Below are 20,567 nucleotides of genomic sequence, written 5' to 3' on the forward strand. Positions count from 1 at the left end.
GGTGATCCAGCTGACAATGTGGTTTGGAGCAAAGTAGCATGTGGCATAGAACTGGTGAATGGCAGCAGCATTAAAGTCGCGATGAAAGGGAAACAGGGCGGCAAGCCCCGATGCCTCAATATGCTCAATGGCACCCGGGTATTTCGCCGGGTGCATGCGAATATGCTCAAGATCTATATAGAGATGAACAGATAAACCCTTAGGAACTATGACTATGGTACAAATGTCCGCCTCGACATGTGTGCGGAAACGTGAGTCCATAGAGTCACGTACGACAGCGTATGTATCAATGTCGTGGCGGAAAGTGAGGTATGAAGCCGCGCCAAGTGTGGTGAAGTTCGTGATCGCATGACCTAAAGTAGTCGGGGGTTCTAGTGAGATGCGACGAGCTTCACCTGCGGGCTGAGCAGGAGGAGGTGGTGGCATGTAGGACGCCCTGCGAGTGCCGGGCTTTGGCTTGGACCTCCGATCGGCGGGCTGGTCAGCAAGGTCCTCAGCAGCAATCTCATCCTCGAAGTCGGGGTCATCACCATCAGACGACGAGGGCAGCTGTGGAGACGGAGAACGCCGGGCCGGAGAACGCCGTGCAGTCCGTTTGAAGGGACGACGTAGCCCATCCGAGTCCGACCCCATGCTAGTAGGGGCGCGAGAGGATGAGCCAGCAACGTTCTTCCGTGCGGCGTGCTTGGTCTTGGGCATGGTGCACAATATCCTACACGGATGGAAATCCCAAATAAGGAACGAACATGGTCAAACCATAGGACGAACATTTAGACTTGGGAGAGAGGAAACCAAACGCGAGGGGACCGGAGGAGTACCTGTAGACGGATCCCGCGGAGGAAGAAGACGAAGAAGAGAAGGATCCGGGGAGGAGATCGGGCAGATCTCGGGAGTGGCGGCGTTGGCGAGGGCTCCTGGAGCTGGCGGTGGCATGGGAAAAAGGGGCGAGTGAGGGCTAGGGCAAAGCCCAGCCCCGCGCCTAGCTATTTATAGGCCCCGATGCGTCGGACGTCCGACAGGCGTCGTACGTCCGTAGAGGATTGTGCCGTCGGACGACCGACACTGGTCGGACGACCGGAAGGGGTTTGCCGCCGGACATCCGAGACACGTCGGACGACCGAGAAAGAGGAGGAGGCAGAGGCTGATACTGGAATTTTTGATGATGAGGTGAGACTAAGTATTCTCGCATGTGTAGCAGCCAAAGGGACCTCTCAACTAACATATTTTGGACATGGTCTGATGTAAGTCTTTTAATACGATTACTACGATAAATGTGGGTCCAAAATACGTCAAACGCATGAGTGCATAGAATCATGCACAAGTTATCCTCTTATAAGAGCAAGGCACATGACATAAGGGTCATGGCACAAATTTGTCTCATTGATATGACCATGAAGAGCTAAGAGAACACCAACACTAAGCATTTCATCAATGTGATTGACAAGGACATGCAGGAAATTACAAAGTGGAAAAAGTATTATGTTCATGCCATGATGCAACCTACACAGTGTTGACTCTAATATTGTACATGCATGAAGTAAATACTTGTTACCGGAAAAGCATTGGTATGACGTAGAGGTAGCCGAGTCCTGTCTTGACTCTAATTTCTTCGTGACTAGCACCATCCCTTTTCTGAGAATAAGTCAAGATAGCAATGCTTCTCCAAAGTACCTAAACCACCAATTAAGCACAATATGGTCCCCAAACTTATTGGGTCCGAAGTAGTTAGTCCAACTGCAATATATATATAGGGTAGGATCACTCAAAAATGTGCATATAGATATAAGTTTTACTTTCAAGCACACCCTAACCTTTTTAACGCATACGTTTAATTTACCATATACATATATTGGATCAAAGATACGATAGACACGGCATGTGCATCTACACATAGTAGATATGCCTACACAATCCTATCAAAATCCAAGGATATACAATTTGGACGAATGAACACATAATTTTCTATTTCATAACATTCATGTCATCCAAAATGGATCAGGGTGACAAATCAACACATGGTAGCACCCCAAGTTCAACACATGAACTGGTCAAGGCATCAAGGCATGTAAGGCATGCATTTTGCACAACCTTACATGCGTGTCTCACCCCAGTAGATTTATAAGCGTAGGTAATATGATTATAACCCCCACAACATTATGAAATAAGTAGTGCGAGCTCTACCGGGAGACACATGAATTTCTCGGCACATTGTGTAGGTCAACTGAAGATAGAGCCGAAATAAAATGACCATGAAAAACTCTACCAAGTCAGAGATACCATGTGTGAGGGAACATAATGACATTTAGAGTTATTAGTGGTGGCATGTGACAGCCCGATGCCGACGTTCCAGAAGATTCCCCTTCTCCTTCCGTTTTCCTCGTGTGTCTATTTTGTTTTGTTGCATCATCATCGCATCATTCGCATCATCTGCATTGCATCGGCATCTCCGTTGCCGCCAGTTTTCCAAACTTGCATTCGTTAGTAGTTGCCGGTTCTCGTCGTCGTCCGTTCTGAGTCCAACCACACTCGCACACGCCCGCGGCACCCTCGAAACCCTGGTTTTAAAGTGTGCATAAAACTTTCTCTGATCGAGGTGAAACTTGGCACGCGGTCGTGATTTGTTATAGCCAGGCCGCCTGTCGAATTTCATCGCGATCGGAGTTCGTCTGGTACACGAATGGTCGTCCGTAGCGGCACCGTATCCGGTCTACCGTCGGACGTTTGTCGGTGTTTTAAAATTCGTTGCCGCACCGCCCGTTCTCCCTCTCGTCTCCGGATATCCACTCTACACGGCCTCGAAACCATTCCCGCGTTCGGAATCGTCAGAATCCGACCGAGCAGTTTGATCCGGAACGAAATTCCGGGTAACCTAGCCCCCCATATGTCTTTAAATACCCCCCCTCCATCATATTTTTAGACAGCAAACCCTAAATACCCCCCCCGGGAGCAGCCTCGCGACGGAGCCGCCCTGCCCGCCGGTGCTCGCCTCCTCCGCCGGGAATAGGTCCCTGCGGACTGAGACCGCCGGATCCCGCCGGTTACCCCGCCGCCAGCGCGTCCCTTCGCTGGTCCAATGGCCGCCGGGGAGGTCAACTGCCGCCGCCAGTACTGTGGTCGTGCGGGAGGAGCACGACACCTCCACCTGGGCCGTGCCCCCGCGTGGGCCTGCCTCCTCCTCGCGGCCCAGGGTGGCTCCCCTACGGCCCAGCAACCGACACCCTCTAGCACATCCTCTCAGATCCGGCCCAAGAGTGGTGGTGAGCCGCCTCTATCCCCTCCCTGTGCGCAATTCAGTTATGTTGCGCCTGCGCTTTCGGCCCATTTAGGCTTTAGATGTTTAGTTATTTTCCCTGCGATTTATTCCGTTTTCAGAAAAATGTCATATTTTCAAACGTACGTATCTTTTTTTCCGTAAGTCGGATTGAGGCATGTAGCATATGGATTTCGCGTAGATTTGCGTGTAGAATACGTTGGTGCAACTTGCATGTATATTTGATGTAGTTTAACGTGTCAAACATATAGATTAGCGTGCTGTCCCATTAGAATAGTGCCCGTAATACTTTTTCGCGCAAGTCCGGGTTGTTCGTATGCCGTAGAATAAATGCCCATGTTTTACGGACCATTTTCACATGCATTTTAGAGCGGTCATTTGTATCTTTGCGAGTAGGGAATTTTGGGTAGTTTATTTCCCCGTGTATAGTTTATTTTCTCGCATTAATGTGTGGCTTTATTTTCTGTTGCAACCCCACGTATTTTATATGTCTCCGAGGGATTTTTCTGTGCAATTAGTTTTGCCATTAGAGCAAGTTAGTTCGCGAGATATTTTTCCATGTTGCCCTCTTGTTTATTTTGTAGGATTTATTCCGTGCGTCGTTTGACGGAGTTGTCAACTAGAGAGTTGATCTTGGATGTTTTGTTTAGCCCCTGGTATTTTTGGTTGCAATAGAAATGCATGTTTAGGTGTTGTTTGCTTGCTCTCAAGTTGCTATAAATAGTGCTGATTTGGAGGTGCTGAAATATATCTATGTCTGGAATCTGTTATATTTTGTTGTTGTCTTGTCTTGCTTGCATCTTGTGATCTGTAGCACTTTTGAGGTTGGTCCAATGGAGTTAGTTGTACCCCTTGTGTTTCTCTAGCATGCTGTAAAGATTCATGCCATTTGGAGTCCTGTAGCTTAGGATTTTGCTGCTGTCAATATTGCTTCAGATCGAAAACTGCACTTTCATGAGGTGTAATTTTCACTAAGTCTGAAATAGTGTGTGAGATGCCATTTTGTGTCTTCTTTTCCTAGTGCTCCTTGCTGACACGCTAGTTGTTGTTAGTTGTTTGTACTAGTGCGTCTTGCCCTCTTCCGTGCCATGACTTTCTTGAGTTTATCGGAGTTGTGTAGCTCGTAGTTGTGGGGCGTAGAAAATGCTATGTGGCTGTTTTTGGCAGATTGTAGTGATTTCTTGTTTTGCTCGTAGTTGATGAACCGTAGCTCCGATTTGATCGTGTCCTACATGAAACTTGCTTAGAATCTTGTGTAGTTTCATTTTCTCTTGCTGTTTGTATGTTTTGAAGTGCTCTTGACCGTCGATGCACACATTTTGCATTCATGCCATCATATCTTGCGGTGCTTGTAACTTTTGATCCTTAGCTCCGTTGGAGAGGTTCTTTATGTGTAGATTGCTTGAAATGACGCGTAGAATCACGTGAACCTATTTGTTTTGCTGTTTAACAACTAATTAAAAGCATTAGTTCAGATCTGGACAGAATTGTAAATTAACTTGTGAGGTCGTTTCGGAGGTGCTATAAGACATTTCCGACCTCATTTAAAATACCTAGATAGGTAGTTTATTTACGCTTCACCTCTTGCCATGTTTAACCACATTTAATATTGCCGTGTATTTAATCGGGATAGAACTAAATAATTAACGTGGAGTTTCGTCAATATGCAACTAGTTGCATATTGAACTTCACTTAACGTGTAGTGTTTGAGTGTGTGATTTGTCATGCCGTGACTTGCATGTATTCAGCTGCTCATGCATCATATGTGGTGTGCATCGTGTGGTGAATTCCGTGTGATGATTTGTGTTTCCGGTTTGTTTAGTCTCGATAGAGTTCCGCAAGCGTGTCGGATGTGAGGACCCGTTCGACTACGTCGGTTCGTCTGCTTCACGGAGGCATTCTTCTTCCAAGCGGGATCTCAGGCAAGATGACCATTTCCCCAGATACCTTTACTATCATTGCCATGCTAGTTTTATCGCTTCTATCGGTTATGTCTCGTTGCCTACCACATGTTAAATATCAGCCTCTCAACAATGCCATGAAAACCTTCAACCTGTTCAACCTAGCAAACCACTGATTGGCTATGTTACTGCTTGCTTAACCCTGTGTTAGCGTTGCTAGTTGCAGGTGCAGTTGCTTCCATGTGAAAACATGGGTTCTTTGTTATATCACCATATTAAATGCTATTTAATTTAATGCACCTATATACTTGGTAAAAGGTGGAAGGCTCGGCCTTTCTAGCCTGGTGTTTTGTTCCACCTTTGCCCCCTTAGTTTCCGACTACAGGTGTTATGTTCCATAAATGAGCGCTCCTAACACGATCGGGGTTGTTATGGGGACCCCCTTGATAATTCGTCTGGCAAGGCCCAACTTTGGTACTACATTTTCCTAATAACCTAATAATAATGCATAGGGACCCGCCGGCATCCGCGGACTATTTTAATCAACCCCCGGGCCAGTGGTCCTCATGAGTGTTGGTCCCACCTAAGCGATGTCTGGCGCCCCTCTGGTCACCCGGAGGTTTAGCGATCCCGACGTCTAGCTCATCCGTCGTGTCCTGAGAACGAGGTACGCGACTCCTATCGGGATCGTCGACACGTCGGGCGGCCTTGCTGGATTAGTTTTACCTTTGACGAGATATCTTGTGCATCGGGATTCCGGTGATGCTTTGGGTAATCTCAGAGTTGATGTTTTCCACTAGGGAATCTGACGAGATCGCGAGGTTTGTGATTGAGGATTTCTATGCGGCTTGTGGTAATTTGTGATGGACTAGTTGGAGCACCCGTGCAGGGTTAAATATTTTCGGAAAGCCGTGCCCGCAGTTATGTGGCAACGTGGAAACTTTGTTTAACACTGGTTCTAGATAAGTTGAAGTTAACTCAATTAAAATATGCCCACTATGTGCGTAACCGGGATTGTCTCTTTCGTGAGTTCTTTTTCCGATCGAGGACACGGTGGGGTTATGCCTGACGTAGGTAGGTGTTCACGATCATTGATTTGATCATCAGTAGTCACGTCTCTGATGCGTAGATCTTCCCCCTCTTATTCTTGTACTCGTAAGTTAGCCACCAAATATATGCTTAGTCGCTGCTGCAACCTCGCCACTTAAACCATGTCTCACCCACTAAGCTTTGCTAGTCTTGATACCTTTGGAAATGAGATTGCTGAGTCCCCTGTGGCTCACAGATTACTACAACACAAGTTGCAGGTACAGGTAAAGGTTACTTGACGCGAGCGCGTTGATTGTTCATTTGGAGTTGCTTCTTCTTCTTCTTCATCATCGATCTAGGATGGGTTCCAGGCCGGCAGCCTGGGATAGCAAGGATGGACGTCGTTCTTCTTTTCTTGTTTGTTTTCGTCCGTAGTCGGACCCTGCTCTTACTCTTGATGATTATGTAATGTATTGATGTGACTCTGATGTAGCGTGTGGCGAGTATAAGCCAATTCTATATATATATATATCTATTCTTTTCAGTACATGTACTTGTAACGATATCCATTCTTGCGACACGACGAGATGCGCTTCTATCCCTGACGAGGCCTTCGTGCCAAATTGAGGATAGGGTCGCATCTTGGGCGTGACATGGTAGGTGCCAAACGAGCACAGGAATCATTTTATACTTACACAAGTGTGATATGGGAGTTCAACCATAAGCATAATGTTTAGATGACATACGTTAACATCCCAATTAGTTAGATCATAGTGTGGAGGATTAATTCGAAAGGCATGTATCAACAATGCCCTTCTTTTAGATACAATCTAGCGGCCAAGCCATGAGCATTGGTGTAGTAGGACATTATAGTCACGCACATCTAAGTAATTTAGATACCAACAAGGCTTATTATGCGAATTACGATATGTGTAGCATGACACACCACACAGTTATAGGATAACCACATGTGGTGGATTCTGAGTGGCATGCATCAGATGTTTTGTATAACCAGGGGATGTGACATGCACAAAGCATATCATCCTCACACAATGTGATAATCCATGTATTTGTCATACAAGGCAATCAATCGTCCAACTAAAGTGATAAGTGGATGCAAATTTAAACTTCGGATGGCTTTGACATCTACCTAATTGATTGGATAATCTTGCACCGAATACTACATGGAGTCCAATACATATGTACACATCTTGGGTTAGTGATGTGCGTAGAGCAGAACACTCCCCCTTAATGTGATGAGCTATTAACGTCTCAAAAGACCCACACAACGCTGCAACTAGGATGCAAGTAATGATCATGACTACACACAATTATATGACATACACAGCGACCTACACATGATAGATAACATATAACAATCATGCTAGTAGGCGCAACATGTCAAAGTACATGCTAGGTACCAAACCTAAACATGAGAAGGAGTGGGACAGGCAACTTTCAATGTAAACAATTTAAGTACAAGTCACCGCAAAGAGGCACATTGGATATGGGATATGGGCTCGATAATCCAAGTGACTTGGCTTCATATGATACGAATGATGAAGACTACTCAAATCTTCATTGTGTATCCAAGTCTCCTATGTCCTCCAGAGTCACCTACTAATCAAGTTTGAGCTTGTTGGTCCCCAACTACGTTGGGTCCTAAGAAGTTAGTCACAATAGGCTTGGCAACCCAAATGGTTCTTTTCTTGACACCATTTTGAGTTCCAACAAACTTGGCAAACACATTGCCAACCTTATCCTTCCCAAGGGAATAGCTATCATCAATAGTGATTGGGTTGGATAAGTTACCTCTCGTGCAAGACGAAGCGACATGACCCTCCTTACGACATAAGTAGCAACATCTACCCTTTGTTTTCTTCCCAGATGATTTCTCACCTCGGGGAGTGTTGGCTTGGGTCTTATTAGGAAGAGGCCTTCCTTCAACTTGTAGCTGAGTGTGTGATTGAGTTTGTGGCCGCTTCCCATGTTGCTTGTGACTTTGAGACTTCGTCTTCAGAGGGCAAGATCTAACATGGTGCCCTTTAACTTTGCACTTGAAGCAAATGATTTCGGCCGAATTCTTAGCTCGTTCTAGTTCACTCTTGTTCTTGTTTGAGTTTACTCCAACATCATTTTTGTCATTCGGAGATGTTTGCTCACACAGGGCGTTGTTGAGTGTGGACATCCCTTCATGACACTGTTCCAAGTCTTTCTTCAAAGAAGTGACTTGGGCCTTGAGCTCTTTGATTTCCTCTGCACGGTTAGTGTCAATAAAAGTACTAGAGGAAGTGTAAGTTTCATTGTTAGACCAACAAGGTAAGGAAAGTAATTCATCACACGAGGTAGCAACATTATGAGTAGACGAATTACGAGATGTGGCACATGGAGATATAGTACTTTGATTAGAAGTGGTGGCATTGTCCACATGAGGCCCAACTGATGTTACCTTGGTGATGATAGCCTCATGAGCTAACTTTTGCTCATTATGGGATGTTAGAAGGTCGGCATGAGAGCTTGTGAGCATTGCATAGTTTTCTTCCAACTTCCCATAATTGCTAGTTAGTAAATCAAATTGAGCACGTAGCTCAACATTCTCCTTCAATGTTGATACTTCAAAAGAGATAGGGTTAGGTATACAAGTATCATCAACAATATGAGAGGAGTAAGTAGCGATTAGAGAGTTCTCATGAGTAGATTGAAGCTCCTCATAAATCTTAGAGGTTTTGATGAGCTCTCCCTTGACATTCTTGCATTCAAGGAGAAGGACCTAAAAATCCTTTTTAAGTTTATCATGAGCAACTTCAATCTCTCCTTTTGAAGATCTTAAGTCTCTACATGTTTGGTGATGATTAAGTGAATCATTACAATTTTCAAGTTGTTCACTTTTAGCTTGTTCATGATTAAGTGAATCATTACAATTTTCAAAGTAAGCAAGAATATCTTGGAATCTTTGAAGAGGGTTATCTTTAGCTTTATGAAGAATTTTGCTGATCACATAGATGTTTTCAGTCAAGTCATCATCATCATCCTCATCGCAAATATCATCGTTATTGCACAGGCAAGATGATACCTCATTATTAACTCTTGCCATGAGGCACATGTGAACTGGAGGAGTTGATGATGATTCTTTTGGTGAATCAGATTCTTCATTAGTCAAAAGTACTTCATATTTCTTGGTTTCCCCTAAATGATTAGTCATAGAACAACTAGGGAGAAACAAGATATTTTGATCAAGAGAACACGGGAAAGCAGGCATATCACCACATACATTTGTCGAGGGATCTTTAGGTGAAATGCATGACCTATCAGCACAGTAATTTACACTATGTGTGGTGCTAGATATGCTCGTGTCCATGGAGGCTATGACATTTTCATCAACATGTATTTCTTCACTCACCATATCGTTACCTTGTGAGATTGAAGATGCTGAGGTGTGCAAGCAATCGGATATGGTAGTAGTGGTGGACTCTTTATGATCGAAAAGAGTGAAGAGCTCATGCACCAACTCCTTCATCATAATATCGTCTTCATCAAGATTGGACCCACCATATATATCTTCAAGTTTAGTCCAAACTTCATGAGCTGACTTGCTAGTCGAGATAGACTTAAACACTTCAGGACTTAGGGTTCGATGAATGGCAAGAAAAGCCTCACAATCAAGATACATTTCATTAGTAGATGAAGATGCATCATTCCTTTTGTCGGTAATCCCTACAAGAACAATTCGTAAAGTATTTGGGCCCATGGCCCGAAAGTGATGAAGCATACGAATTCTCCATAGGGTATAATTTGTGCCATCAAAGTCAAAGGTGTCATTGTGCACTAATCCAATAGTCAACATCGATACTCTCTAGGTCGTGAGACCTAATGAAAGAGAGACCTTGCTCTGATACCAACTGAAAAGACCTCGATGACGCCTAGAGAGGGGGGATTAATAGGCTATTTAAAAACTTCTTCGGATTAGGCTTGAAACTAATGCTGAAATAAACTAAGAGGGTACTTGTCAAGCACAAATCCTAAATGCACTAGGCACTGCAACGTGTATCAACAACACGATCTACCAAGATGGACACAATACAGTTGCTAACAAGCACAAGTAAGTTACACAAACTTACTTGAGCTATATCACACGACAAGTAGATGAACAACACAAGATACTAGATCACACTATATCACACGATATATCAAAGGCTGCAAGTATGAACATGTGGATATAGAAGGTATGCTTGGATGATTAATCTTGTACAAGAAATAGCCAACACAATATAATGAGCACAAACAATATGCAATGTATGTATTCTCAAGTAACACAAGTAAACCACAAGTAAAGAGTTAGGGTTAAGGATAACCAAGGTCACTGAGATGAAGATGTACCCCGATGTTCACTTCCTTGGAGGGAAGCTAGTCACCGTTAGAGAGGTGGATGTTACCACGAAGGCACACCAACGCCATGAAGGCTCACCCTATTCTCCCTTTGATATAACACCACGAAGGCGTTTCTCAACCACTAGTGGTAAGCCTTTGAGGTGGCTTCCAAACCCTCACAAACTTTTCGGGGGTAATCACACGGATTGATTCCTCTCCGAAGAAATCCTACCACCTAGGAGTCTCCAACCTCCAAGAGTAACAAGATCACGGGGATTGCTCAAAACTTCCTAAAATCACAAATCACTTTGGTGGGAAGAAGGAGAGGGAGAGGATCTATCTTTTGACTGGAACAACTCTCAAAGGGGCTCACAAATGCTCTTGGGATCTAAGATTTGGTGTGAGAAAATGTGTGTGAGGTGGAAATGTGTTTTTATGAGGTTATGGCTGTGTTAGGCATCCTCTCACGAAGTGGGAGAGGGGTATATATAGTGGGGAGTGTAAAACAGCCGTTGGGGACACTTTAAGACACACAGGGTCCGGACGTCCGACAGTTTCCAAAAGTCCGGGCGTCCGCAAGGGGTCGAACGTCCGACAGGGGTCGGTCGTCCGAGGCCTGTAGATATACCTGTAAACACTATGAATTGAACAGCGACCGGACGTCAGGAGAAGACATGAAATCCGAGTTATTCGACTCAACTTCTTCTGGTGGGAGGTTCCGGATTTCCGAAAGGGGACGGACGTCCGACCCTCGGACGTCTGGAGGGAGCCGGAAATCCGAATTATAGATCTCATGTTCTTCTCGTGCATGGCTCCGGATTTCCGAAGCTGGTCGGACGTCCGGCCCTCGGATGTCCGGAGGGAGCCGGAAATCCGAGTTATATGACTCAAATACTTCTGGTGGAGGGCTCCGGATTTCCGAAGCCTGCCGGTCGTCCGGCCCTCGGACATCCGGAGGGAGCCGGAAGTCCGAGGCAATAGACCTATTTTGAGATAGAAATAGAGTAGAGAATATGTGGTATTGAGTAGGATAGTGAATATCTAGTTTGAGCAAGTTCATCACAAAAACCCGCGATCCCCTCGTAATAGTGCGGGATCCCTAAAGACTCAAGAATTGTAAAAGGGATACCGATGATCCATACTTGAGTGTGTACTTTTATTCGCTGATCATCACTCCGCACCGCTAACATCAAAGTAACTGATACCTTGAGTTAGCCCTTTCACTTGAGCTTGATGTTGTTGTTTCTTCTTGGCTCAATGTTGAAAGGAAGACATGATGAAGTCTTGTAGTAGCTCTCCCATACACAATGTAGAAAGCCTAGCTTATATGTTTATCTTCATTTGTCCACCATGTGAACATCCACAAGGATCAAGCATGTAGTGCTCAGGAATGCTTATCTTGATCTTGTCCTTGTTAGCACATGAGCTTGTCCTTATCAACACATGATCATTCACAATAGCTTAAGAAGGGTTAGTGATTAATTGTCTATATGTGTGTTGTCAGCAACACCAAAACATGATTAAGGGCATGACTGCACTTTCAGCTAACTCTTGAGCTTGCATTGGTTTTTCCCTTGAAGAGGAAAGGGTGATACAGCACAGTAGCAGTAAGTATCTCCCTCAGTTTGAGAACCGAGGTATCAATCCAGTAGGAGTATCAAGGCAAGTCTCCGAAGTACCTGCACAAATACAACAAACTTGCACCCAATGCTACAAAGGGGTTGTCAATCCCTTCACTTTTAACTGCAAGGTGAGATCTGAAGGCGGAAAGTCCAACAAAGTAAAAGTGTAGAGCTGAAAATATGATGTGAAGTAGACCCGGGGGCCATAGTTTTCACTAGAGGCTTCTCTCATGATAGCAAATATTATGGTGGGTGAACGAATTACTATCGAGCAACTGATAAAACCGCGCAAAGTCATGACGATATCTAGTGCAATGATTATACATATAGGCATCACGATCGAGACAAGTAGACCGATACTTTCTGCATCTACTACTATTACTCCACACATCGATCGCTATCCAGCATGCATCTAGTGTATTGAGTTCATAACAAACAGAGTAACGCCTTAAGCAAGATGACATGATGTAGAGGGATAAATTCATGCAATAGATATAAACCCCATCTTTTTACCCTTAATGGCAACGACACGATGCGTGCCTCGCTACCCCTGCTGTCACTGGGTGAGATGACCGCACGGTATGAACCCAAAACCAAGCACTTCTCCCATTGCAAGAATCATAGATCAATTTGGCCAAACAAAACCCACAACTCGAAGAGAATTACAAGGATATGAAATCATGCATATAAGAGATCAGAGGAAACTCAAATAAGATTCATAGATAATCTGATCATAAATCCACAATTCATCAGATCTCGACAAACACATCGCAAGAGAAGATTACATCGGATAGATCTCCATGAAGATCATGGAGAACTTTTTATTGAAGATCCAAGAGAGAGAAGAAGCCATGTAGATACTAGCTATGGACCCGAAGGTATGTGGTGAACTACTCACGCATCATCGGAGAGGCAATGGTGTTGATGAAGAAGCCCTCCGTATACGAATCCCCCTCCGGCAGGGCACCAGAACGTGCCATAGATGGGATCTTGCGGACACAGAAGCTTGCGGTGGCGGAAAAGTATTTTCGTGGTTCTCTCCCGTTGTTTAGGAATTTTTGGGGATTTATAGGCGGAAGAAGTAGGGAAAAGGAACCACGGGGGGACCACAAGCCTGCTAGGCACCCCCAAGGCGCGGCTAGGGGGCCTGTGACCTCCCCCGGGAGCCTTTCCCTTGGTTCTCAAGCTCCATGCGTATCTTTTGTTCCGGAAAAAATCTTTTCGGAGGTTTTATTCCGTTTGGACTGTGTTTGATATTCTCCTCTGAAAAAGGTCAAAAACACGGAAAAAACTGGAACTGGCACTTGGCACTGAGTTAATAAGTCAGTCCCAAAAAAGATATAAAATGCATAAAAAACATCCAATGTTTGACAAGATAATAGCATGGAACCATAAAAAATTATAGATACGTTGGAGACGTATCAAGCTACAGCGCAAGCTACAACACTACTTGCAAAGACCTTTTGACTATGTTCATGGTAATTAGTTCAATTAATCATATTACTTAAGAACTCCTACTCAAATAGACACCCCTCTAGTTATTCAAGTGGCGCATGATCCAAATCCACTAACTCATGTCCGATCATCACGTGAGTTGAGTATAGTTTCAGTGGTGAACCTCTCCATGTTGATCATATCAACTATATGATTCATGCTCAACCTTTCGATCTCTTGTGTTCCCAGGCCATGTCTGTACATGCTAGGCTCGTAAAGTTTGACCCGAGTGTTCCGCGTGTGCAACTGTTTTGCACCCGTTGTATGTGAAAGTTGAGTCTATCACACCCGATCATCACGTGGTGTCTCGAAACGACGAACTATCGCAACAGTGCATAGTCAGGGAGAACACAATTTTATCTTGAAATTTTAGTGAGGGATCACCTTATAATGCTACCGTCGTTCTAAGCAAAATACGGTGCATAAAAGGATTAATATCACATGCAAATCATAAGTGACATGATATGGCTATGATCTTGTGCTTCTTGATCTCGATCACCAAAACACTCACATGATCTTTATCGTCACCGGCGCCACACCATGATCTCCATCATTGTGCTGCCATTGAGGTTGTCGTGCTATCTATGCTATTACTACTAAAGCTACTACCTAGCAATATAGTAAATGCATTTGCAAGCACAAACGTTAGTTTAAAGACAACCCTATGGCTCCTGCCGGTTGCCGTAGCATCGACGTGCAAGTCGATATTTAACTATTACAATATGATCATCTCATACATCCAATATATGATATCATGTCTTTGGCCATATCACATCAATGCATACCCACCAAAAACAAGTTAGACATCCTCTAATTTGTTGTTGCATGTTTTATGTGGCTGCTATGGGTATCTAGTATGATCGCATCTTACTTACGCAAAGCCACAATGGTGATATGCAATTTTCTATTTAACCTTCTCCAAGGACAGCCTCGGTCAAATCCGATTCAACTAAAGTTGAAGAAACTGACACCCGCCAGTCATCTTTATGCAACAAGTTGCATGTTAGTCAATGAAACCGGTCTCTCGTAAGCGTACGAGTAAGGTTTGTCCAGGACGCTTCAATCCAACAATACCGCCGAATCGATAAAAGACTAAGGAGGGCAGCGAAAAGAACATCAACACCCACAAACTCTTTTGTGTTCTACTCGAGATATTCTCTACGCATGAACCTAGCTCCAATATCACTGTTGGGGAACGTCGCATGGGAAACAAAAAATTGCCTACGCACACGAAGACCTATCATGGTGATGATCATCTACGAGAGGGAGATAGGATTCACATACCCTTGTAGATCGCTAAGCGGAAGCGTTACTAAATGCGGTTGATGTAGTGGTACGTCATCATGATCTGTCCCATGAACCTTCTCACGATCCGTCCCGCGAACCGTCTCAAGATCCATCCCACGATCCGTCCCGATCAAGTGCCGAACGGACGACACCTCCATGTTCAGCACACATACAGCTCGATGACGATCTCCACCTTCTTGATCCATCAAGAGGGGCGCAGAGGCAGATGATTTCTCCAGCACAACGGCATGGTGGTGGTGATATATTCCTGCAGGGCTTCGCCTAAGCACCGCAGAAATCCGATCTAGAGGAAGAAATAAGGGTTGCACGTGCCAAAGTTGTGTCTCATAAACCCTAACACCTCTAGTATATATAGGAGGAGGGGAGGGGCTAGCCTTGAGGCTCAAGCGAGAGCCCCTTGGTTCGGCCAAAATGGCGGACGAAGGAGTCCTCCTCCAATCCCACTTGGATTATGACTCCTTCCTTAATTTCCCACCTGTTTTGGATTTGCCCCTTTTTCCTCATGGGCTTTACTTGGATGACTTTCTCAGCCCATTATGCCTTATTACGCATCCAAAAAACCCACATGGACCCCTTGGGGCATGGTGGGCCAACCCAGTGGGCCCCCGGAACCCATTCGTCACTCCAGGTACACTGCCGGCAATGTGCGAAAACCGTCCGGAATCCAAACACGAACTTCCTATATATCAATCTTCGTTTCTGGACCATTTCGGAACTCCTTGTGACGTCTGGGATCTCATCCGGGACTGCTAACAAAACATTAATCACCAACACATATAACTCAACTATATCGAAACGTGTTCGAACCTTGAGTGTGCAGACCCTACGGGTTCGAGAACTATGCACACATGACCTGAGACACTCTCCGGTCAATAACCAATAGCGGGACCTGGATGTCCATATTGGCTCCCACATATTCTACGAAGATCTCTGTCGGTTGAACTTCTATGTCAAGGATTCAGTTAATCCCGTATGTTGTTCCCTTTGTCCTTCGGTATGTTACTTGCCCGAGATTCGATCGTTGGTATCTCCATACCTAGTTCAATCTCGTTACCGACAAGTCTCTTTACTCGTTCCGTAATACAAGATCCCTTAACCAACTCCTTAGTCACATTGCTTGCAAGGCTTGTTGTGATGTTGTATTACATAGTGGGCCCCGAGATACCTCTTCATCACACGGAGTGACAAATCCCAGTATTGATCCATGCTAACCCAACACACACCTTTGGAGATACCTGTAGAGCACCTTTATAGTCACCCAGTTACGTTGCGACGTTTGATACACACAAGTATTCCTCCGATGTCCGGGAGATGCATGATCTCATGGCCATAGGAATAGATACATTGACATGCAGAAAACAGTGGCAATAAACTGATACGATCATATGCTACGTTTATAGTTTGGGTCTTGTCCATCACATCGTTCTCCCAATGAAGTGATCCTGTTATCAAGTGACAACACTTGCCTATGGCCAAGAAACCTTGACCATCTTTGATCAACGAGCTAGTCAATTACAGGCTCACTAGGGACAGTATGTTGTCTATGTATCCACACATGTATTTGAGTTTCCAATCAATACAATTCTAGCATGGATAATAAACGATTATTATGAGCAATGAAATATAATAATAACCAATTTATTATTGCCTCTAGGGCATATTTCCAACATTACCTACTAGATTCTAACCATACCCCTACCACAACCTTCAATTATGTAAAGAAGAAGAAAATCTCAAAGTAGTTGGAAAAAAATATTTACAAAACAAACCTAACACACAAAACATGTATGCATTCTCACGGTCTAGTAGGGACCATTCCACCCCTAATTTATCATGATTATGAGGAAGCCAATAGAAATGTACACGAGTGTAGGATCGAAAGTATGTCTAGAGGGGGTGATTAGACTACTTGACAAGATAATTTTTTTGCCTTTTCCCAATTCTAGTTGAGAGGCAGCTTTGGCAGTTATAGCAGGTCAAGTACACCCTACACATGCAGTTTTAAGAGTGTAGTAGCGGAAAGTAAAACATGTAAGTGTAAACGAAAGGAATAAGTTAGGGAGATCAAACGCATGAGGTTGACACGGTGATTTTTGGCATGGTTTCGACAGGTGGTGCTATCCTACGTCCACGTTAGAGGAGACTTGAACGCACGGAGGGTAATGGCTGCGGGAGTCCACGGAAGGTTCCAGCCACAAGGGGTCCACGAAGAAACGGCCTTGTCTATTCTACCATGGCTTCTGTCCACATAGGACCGGCCTTACTTGTGGTAGATCTTCACGAAGTAGGTGATCTCCTTTTCCTTACAAACATATTGGTTCAACTCCACAACACGAAGTAGGAGGCTCCCAAGCGACACCTAACCAATCTAGGAGGGACCACCCTCCTAAAGGTAATAGATGTTGTAGATCAATGAAGTCCTTGCTCTTGTACTTCTAAAGATGGTCTCCTCAACACAAAATCACTCTCAAAGAATATGCGTGGGTAGGAGAGATTGAATTGGTGGAAAGTTGTTTGCGGAGGCCAAAGATCAAGTTTCAGATGGTGGGATCGGAATATCTGGGTCTCAACACATGAGTATGTGGTTCTCTCTAATAAAATGGATCTCGCAATGAAGTGTGTGTTCTGAGTGCTTCTCCCATGAGTGAGAGGTGGGTGAAGGGGTATATATAGGCAGCACACAAAATCCAACCGTTACACCTAAAGTGGAAACCTAAGTGACACCAAAGTCATAAGCTCGATGGTACCGATACACACAAAGGCAGTAACTTTTGAATCTTGGTGGGGCCGATATACACAACTCGGTGGCACCAAAAAGGTGGCTAACGATCAGATGGCCAAACTCGGTGGCACCGATACTCAAACTCGAAAATTCCAATTTTGTGTACCGAGGCAACATCAAGTTGGTCACCCTTAACTCGGTAGCACCGATATGGATACGGTTGAACCAATTATGTGGGAGTGGCTAGGGTTTTCGTCTGAGATCAAACTCGGTGGGTTCGAAATATGAAAGTTGGTGACACCGAATATGAGTATGTAGAATTTGACAAAATGGTTATGTGCGAAAATGAGTGAGTATTTTGGTGGCTAACTTCGAGCACTTGAGCACTTAGTTCATTTTACTACCTCACCCCCTTTTAATACTGTTGGCTTTCCTATGGACTCAAAAGTGATATCTCACAAATATAAAATGAAGAGTCTTCTAGCTTGAATCTTGAGATAATCTTATTCCTTTCTTGCATTAAGGGTCATGTCCACATAAGCCTTTAGCCATAACATCTTTTGAACTTTTCTGAAATATACTTGGAAAACATATTAGTCCAATGATGCATATGTTGTGATAATTATCAAAACCACCCTAGGGGGCAATTGTGCTTTCAATCTCCCCATTTTTGGTAATTGATTACAACATATAGATCAAACCTTCAACAATAAATATAATCAAAGATTAGCATTGACGCTTTGCGAAGTATGTGAAAAGCAAGAGCTCCCCCTAAATTTGTTCATTATCTAAAATGTGCGTTTGAATGCAAATGCACAATTCATTAAGATCATGGGTCACTCTTCCATGTCTCATACATCTTCGTGGTGCGCATACAAGATAAGAATGAATAGCAATGAAGATGACACCAACAAGATAAGTGAATGATCATGACATAGATAGCTAAAAGGATAATAACGTAGCATCTACCAAGCAGAGCGTATGATCAAACATAAATAGCGGGATAAAGTCATCCAAAACACCAAAGTTTTAAAACCAAATGAGAGAAAATAAAGTCAAAAGCTCTCTCTCTATCTCTCTCTCTCTCTCTCTCTCTCTCTCTCTCTCAGTCTACATTTCTCCCCCTTTGGCAACAAGGTACCAAAAAGTTCAAAAAGTATAGAATTACACATCTCTCTGGTTAGCTGATGAGAGAGTCGACAGAAGAGTGTCCACGAAGGCATCTGTTGAGTGTCCTTGAGATGAAGGAGTGGATACTGGAGGTGCTTGAGCTGGAGCTGGTGTTCAAGGTGTTGATGCTTGAGCTGAAGAAGTCTATCTTGTCTCCTGAGCAGGAACAACAGCTAATCTAGGCTGGGTGATGAACCGTGTGGTAGTGATAGGAGGTGACTCTTCTTCGTCGTCATCTTCATCATCATCATGTGAGTGCGGGATTTTTACTGAGTCAACTTCATGTTGAAGTTGTTTGACTATAGTGGTCAACTCCGTTACCTTCACATCCATGTCATGAACCTTTGTTTCCACGACTGTCTCTCAAGGCTTTTCTGACTTTGTAGTATCTCTTGGATGTTCTTCTCCATACCTTGGACACACATAACTAGAAATGCCATTTGCTCGATTTGAGTTCTGAGTTGTGGAACTAGTCATGGCTCATTTCTAGCAGCCTCATCTTCTGCTGCATGTGTTGCAATTCTTGTTGCAGCTGAGCTGGGATCATTTTCATCCATCACCACAACATTGTCTTCAAATTCTAGCTGAAGGGGTAGATGGGGACGATCAAGGAGATATGCATGCTTGCCTAGCTTGGCATTGATAAGCATCGGAATGTAAGGGGCATATCCACGTGATCTTTTCTAATCAGCAGCAGTCCTCCGGATAGTCTCTCCTATCAAGTGCATCACTCTAAATCTTCTGTGAGAGTCCTAATGGTGCAGCCGATTGATGGAGTGTGCTCGCATCACCTATCATCACCTGATTTAGGCATCAAGGTGTATCTCAGAATGGTGTTTGTTGTGGGTATCCCTGCTTGCAAAAAGTATATTGAGCCTATCTTGTGACTAGCCAAATACTTGTGAGCAATTCGCTTGTACATATTCGCCATGGTGTTGTGGCTCATCTTTGCTTCAGAATACACATCCACACCACTCTCTTTATGCTTGGGGGTACCAATGATAGTGGCACACTCATCAATCGTTGTCGGGGAAATCGACACCTATGGGAAGCTCTAAGGGTCCCTTGATCGTTCAGCGGAGGGAGAGAGGTGGCGCTCAGAGCGGAGCTAGCGATCAACACCAGCAAGGTTGTTTACCCAGGTTCTAGCCGCTTGGCACGTAAAACCCTAATCTTGCTTGGTTTGTATTGGGGGCTTACTGTAGGGTTATTTTCTACAGTAATTTAGTTGGTGATTAGGGAGTCTCAAAACCCGAAAGGTCCAACCCGTATGAAATGAGCCTTGGGCCTCCTTTTATAGGCAAAGGAGTCACCAACAGTGCGCTCACGGGTTGCATAGTGAAGAGGGTTCACTGCATATCTTTCTACTGTGGTGTCAGGAGTAGTAAATGCCTTGTCTGGCCCCTAACCTGCACCAAGGTGGCTTGACACATGCCCAGGTGTGTTGACACCTAGGCATTGCGCTGGCGCATGAGGGATGCGCTGGAGCGGTGGCGATCGGCGACACTGTGGCACGAGGGACACCTGGCGGGCGAAGAGAGCCTGCCGGCCTGGCGCCCTTTCCTACGGCCTCGCCCACCTTCTCGGCAAGGATGTCTTGCGAGGGTTTTGGACGTCTTCCCGACAAGGAGGGCTTGTCGGGGCCTTGCAAGTCTTCCCGGTAAGGAGGGCTTGCCGGGGCC

The sequence above is a fragment of the Hordeum vulgare genome, chromosome 5H, assembly GCF_904849725.1.
Source record: "Hordeum vulgare subsp. vulgare chromosome 5H, MorexV3_pseudomolecules_assembly, whole genome shotgun sequence".
NCBI lineage: Eukaryota > Viridiplantae > Streptophyta > Magnoliopsida > Poales > Poaceae > Hordeum > Hordeum vulgare.